Here is a 6,174-nt window from a genome sequence, read left to right as displayed (position 1 = left end):
GAGCCAGCGACCTTGGGCTCAAGCCAGCAACCTTTGGGCTCTAACGGTGACCATGGGATCATGTTGATGGATGATCCCATGCTCAAGCTCGCAACCCCTGCATTCAAGCTGGTGAGTGCAGTGCGCTCAAGCCGGGTGAGTCTGTGCTCAAGCCAGAGATCTCTGGGTTTCAAACCTGGGACCTCAGCATCCCAGGTCTATGCTCTACCCACTGTGCTACCACTAGTCAGGTTCCATCATCCACCTTCTTAAACCTGGAAGTTAACAATCTTAGTTTCCTTTCCCTAAAATAGGTTGCCAATAGTCCATACATCAAAGGAATTTTTTTTTAGAATAAAAACTGGTACATGTAAAGCTTTAGAACTGACACATAGTAAATGCTCACCAATGTCTGTGATTATGACAATGACGAGGATAAAAATTATTGTCACATTTCCTCACCTGTTCAGACAGTCCAGCCTTGCTCTCCCACAATGTGGTAAGGCCTACCCAGTGGTCTGCTGGTAAATGTGTAACAAATCACCCTTCAGGGGGGAAAAAACCTGACTTGCAGTGTGTGCCCATTTCTGTGGTGCAATTATTTCCATCTCTGATTCATTGTGTTCCATATGAAGACTTGCATTTTTAAACCTGCTCTCTGGAATGTCATTACTTTACATATACTGTTTAAGAAAACAGCTGACTCATGCAGCTCAATCTTATTGGCAAACATGGAGAAAAGACTGAAATTATACTAAATAGCAGGGCAATTTGGAGCATTTAGTGATTTATCTTCTCCAGGAGGGAGGCAGAAACTGGCACTGCTGCATATAAGCTGTGTGGCCTTGGATGAGTGTCTTCACCTCTCTGAACTTAGTTCCTCATCTGGAAATCAGAGCTGGCAGGGAAGCCCTGCAGGCAGCACACTGGTGGAGAAACATCACTCTGGGTGTGGCTTGGGTACCAACCCTTTCTCCATCGTAATTTTTCAGCAGGGAAAATCTAGGACGGTGGAAAACGCTATCCTACCCTCTCACTGGAGACTCGGGCGAGTCAGGAAACCAATTTAGGGTGACCTAACCAGCATTTAAATTAGAAATAGAGTAGAATAAAAAGCATTATGCAGGCCAGGGTGGTATTTCACGAAACTATGTTGTCGATGTGAAATGATTTCTTACTGTGCATCAGACGGCCCCCAGCTTGGTAGACTGATTTCCAGACCACTGATCATTAACGCCAAAGAGCAACTTCCTTTGTTCTAAAGGAAACCTTTTGATTTCCATCCGCGCTGCCTTACAGCACTCCGCCACCAGGTGGCGCCCGCGCCCCGCCGTAAATAGGTTCTGCTCTGTTCTCAGAAGGTCTAAGGCTGTGATTGTCTTCTGGTCCAGGGTCGCCCGCAAGATCCCATTTACTGGGGACTAGAATATAGCCCCTAGCAAAGTGCGGTAGGAGGGCTCCGGCCAAAGAGGTGTGAGATGTGGCCTTCTGAGACCCATTCATCCATTCTTAATTCCACGTGTTCTTTTAATAAGTTAATATTTGTACAACACATCGAAGAGGCCTGGCATGTTTTGTTTAATCGATTGTTAAAAATTCTCATTTCACAGCTGTAGGAACTAAGGACCTGGGCATAGGGGTGCGGGGAAGGGTATCGCAGGCGGAGGGTGGGGAGGGATGCAGCGCCAATCGTTAGAGTCCTCTCCCCTGCATGTAGGTCCTTGGCACCCGGATCTTAGCAGAGATTTTGAGCGCCATGCAGTGGTGGACACGCAAGACAACATGTGGCATTTCTTTCTCTCCTTCCTTTTTTCCGTTCCTTCCTTCTCAGGTCATTAAAATGTAATTTACACACTGTAAAAGTCCACCCATTGCCAGTGTACAACTCAAGGACTTTTCATAAATTGAAGAATTGTGCAATTATCACCATAGTCCATGATCCCCAAAAGTTCCCTCTGGCCAGTTTACAATCAATCCCCCACCCACCGACCCCCGCCAAACCCCACACAATCACTGTTCTGTTTTCTGTCTCTAAAGATTTGCTTTTTCTTGTAAATTCCATATAAATGGAATCATACAATTCTATTCTGTCTGAAATACTTTTGTATTGATCACACGTGGATCGTACAACCCAGCAATTCCATGTCAAGAACGACCTTCACAGACATCCATCCGGAGACATGCAAAAGCAGTTTTAGCAGCAATGTTTGCAGTATTTACAGTGAGAGAGCAACAAGGGTCTCTCAAATGAGTGTAACTAAACAATAACCTACAGGACAGTGAAAAAGAAAGGACGAGTGACACTACAACCTTCCTGGGTTAATTTTTCTTTCTCTGAATGAAGCAAGACACAAAGAATTATTCAATGTGATACTATATGTGGTATAAAAAATCAGTCAAAACAGAAAATATGTTTGTGGATTTATGCACAGGTGGTGAACAGAAAGGTGATCAAGGGAATGAAGAAGATGTAAGACAGTGGCCTCCTCTTGGGGGTCGGGGCACCGTCTGTAAGGCACAGACGTACCGAAATTGCCTGGCAATTCAGGATGAACTGTTTACGGACATATATGGTGGGTCTGTGGCAATCACCTGATTGATTTTCAGCTCTGTGTGTACATTTTCATATACTTTTGGGTAGCCACATTTCCCAATTTTTTTAAAAATTGAAAAGAACAGCAAAGGAAACCAACAAAATAAAAAGACAACCTGCCGAATAGGAGAACATATTCCCCAATACTTCTGATATGGGATTGCTATCCAAAATTTATAAGGAACACATAAAACTCAATACTAAGAAAAACCCGGCACTGGCTGGTTGGCTAAGTGGTAGAGCAGTGGTAGTCAACCTCGTCCCTACCGCCCATTAGTGGGCATTCCAGCTTTCATGGTGGGCGGTAGTGGAGCAACCAAAGTATAAATAAAAAGATAGATTTAACTATAGTAAGTTGTTTTATAAAGATTTATTCTGCCAAACTTAGCAAAAATCCAACATAAAGTACTTGGTAAGTAATTATTATTACAGTGTGTCCGTAAAGTCATGGTGCACTTTTGACCGGTCACAGGAAAGCAACAAAAGACGATAGAAATGTGAAATCTGCACCAAATAAAAGGAAAACCCTCCCAGTTCCTGTAGGATGATGTGGCAGCATGTGCGCATGTGCAAATGATGGCGTAACACCGTGTATACAGCGGAGCAGCCCATGGCCATGCCAGTCGAGATGTGGACAGTACAGAAGAAAGTTCAGTGTGTTCTGTGGCTTGCTAAATTTGAATCCGTGACCAAAGTGCAACGTGAATATCGGCGCGTTTATAATGAAGTGCCACCACATAGGAATAACATTACTCGGTGGGATAAGCAGTTGAAGGAAACTGGCAGTTTGGTGGAGAAGCCCCGTTCTGGTAGGCCATCAGTCAGTGACGAGTCTGTAGAGGCTACGGGATAGCTACCTAAGGAGCCCTAAAAAATCTGTGCGTGAGCCCACATCGAACTGCACTAAGTAGGTATGAAACTGGGAGAGTTTTCCTTTTATTTGGTGCAGATTTCACATTTCTATTGTCTTTTGTTGCTTTCCTGTGACTGGTCAAAAGTGCACCATGACTTTACGGACATACTGTATATATGCTTTAACTTGCTGTAACTCTGCTTTATAAATTTTAAAAAGTTACTTCCTTACTTTATAAATCACCATTACTATGAACTGGTGGGCGGCTGGAAAATTTTACTAACAGAGATACAAAAGTGGGCGGTAGGTATAAAAAGGTTGACTACCCCTGCGGTAGAGCATTGGTCCATGTGGAAGTCCCAGGTTCGATTCCCAGTCAGGGCACACAGGACAAGTGACCATCTGCTTCTCCCTCATCTCTCTCCTCCCCTCCCGCAGCCATGGCTCGAATGGTTCTAATGGTTCCAGCAATTTGTCCCTGGGCACTGAGGATGGCTCCATGGCCTCACCTCAGGAACTGAAATACTCAGTTGCCTACTAACAAAGCAGCAGCCCCAGATGGACAGAGCATTTTCCCTAGTGGGCTTGCTGGGTGGATCCTGGTGGTGGTGGGGCATGCAGGAGTCTGTCTCTCTGCCTGCCTGCCTGCCTGCCACTTAATGAAAAAAACTAAAAACAATAATAAAAAACCCAAATAATCCAATTAAAAGTGGGCAGAGAACCTGAATAGACATCTCTCCAAAGAGGGCATAAATGTGGCCAATAGATATATGAAAAGATGCTCAGTGTCACTAATCATCAGAGAAATGCAAATTTAAAAAATAAGCCTGACTGGTGGTGGCACAGTGGATAAAGTGTCATCCCAGAATGCTGAGGTTGCTGGTCCTGAGCATGGGCTGATCAGCAGTCACTGGCTTGAGCAGGGGATTGTCCACATGATTGTTGGCATGAAAAGCCAAAGATCACTGGCTTGAGCAGGGGGGACATTGGAACGGCCCTGGTAAAGACATGTACGAGAAGCAGTCAGTGAACAACTAAAATGAAAGCAACTATAAGTTGATGCTTCTCATTCTCTCTCTCCCTTCCTATCACTCTCAAATAAAAAAACACCACCACCACAGTGAGATATCACCTTACACTGTCAGAATGGCTATCATTAATACATCAATAAGTAAGTGCTGGTGAGGATATGGAGAAAAGGGAACCCTTGTGAACTATTGGTGGGAATGCAGATTGGCGCATCCACTGTGGAGAGCAGTATGGTGTTACCTCAAAAAATTAGAAATGGAACTGCCTTATGACTTAGTAATTCCACCTCTGGGAATATATCTGAAGAAACTCAAAACACTAATTTGAAGGCATATATGCACTTTATGTTTGTTGCAGTTATTTACAATAGCCAAGATTTGGAGGCAGACCAAATGCCCATCAGTAGATGAGTGGAAAAAAAAAGTTGTGGTAGGCCAGGGCACACATGAGAAGCCACCATTTGCTTCTCTCCCTCTCTCTCCCCCTTCTCTCTCCCTCTTTCGCAGTGGCTTGATTGGTTGGAGTGTCGGCCCTGGGCACTGAAAATAGCTCGGTTGATTGGAGCATTCAACGGGGGCTGCCGGATGGATCCCAGTTGGGGCACATGCGGGATTCTGTCTGTCTCTTCTCCTCTTACTTAAAAAAAGTTGTGGTACATTTACACAAGGGAATTCTACTTAGCTATATAAAAAAGAAGGAAACCTTACCTTTTGAAATAGCATGAATGGACCTGGAGAGCATTATGCTAAGTGAAATAATCCAGTCAGAGAAAGACAAGTGCCATATGATTTCATTCATGTGGAATCTAATGAACAAATTAAACTAACAAGCGAAGTAGAAACAGACCCATAGATACAGAGAACAGGCTGACAGCTGTCAGAGGGGAAGGGTTAGCGGCTTCATGAAACAGGTTAAGGGATTAAGCAAAAGAAAACAACAAAAAAAAGCCCAAAGCCTCACAGACACCAACAATAATATGGTGGTTACCCAAGGGAAAGGGGGGTGGGAGGAAGTGGGAGAGGGTAAAGGGGAGGTTAATGGTGACGAGGTGGTCAGCACCCAATACAATATACAGATGATGGATTATAGACTTGTACACCTGAAACCCATATAATTTATTTATTTATTTATTTATTTATTTATTTATTTATTTATTTATTTTTCTGAAGCTGGAAACAGGGAGAGACAGACTCCCACATGCGCCTGACCGGGATCCACCCGGCACGCCCACCATGGGGCGACGCTCTGCTCACCAGGGGGTGATGCTCTGCCCATCCTGGACTTCGCCATGTTGCGACCAGAGCCACTCTAGCTCCTGAGGCAGAGGCCACAGAGCCATCCCCAGCGCCCGGGCCATCTTTGCTCCAATGGAGCCTTGGCTGCGGGAGGGGAAGAGAGAGACAGAGAGGAAAGCGCGGCGGAGGGGTGGAGAAGCAAATGGGCCCTTCTCCTATGTGCCCTGGCCGGGAATTGAACCCGGGTCCTCCGCACGCTAGGCCGACGCTCTACCGCTGAGCTAACCGGCCAGGGCCTGAAACCCATTAATTTTATTAACCAATGTCACCACACAATAAATTCAAGAAATATATATATATATATGTACACACACACACACACACACACACACACACACACACACACAGTGTGTCCATAAAGTCATGGTGCACTTTTGACCAGTCACAGGAAAGCAACAAAAGACGACAGAAATATGAAATCTGCA

The sequence above is a fragment of the Saccopteryx leptura genome, chromosome 3, assembly GCF_036850995.1.
Source record: "Saccopteryx leptura isolate mSacLep1 chromosome 3, mSacLep1_pri_phased_curated, whole genome shotgun sequence".
NCBI lineage: Eukaryota > Metazoa > Chordata > Mammalia > Chiroptera > Emballonuridae > Saccopteryx > Saccopteryx leptura.
This window is presented reverse-complemented; position numbering follows the sequence as displayed.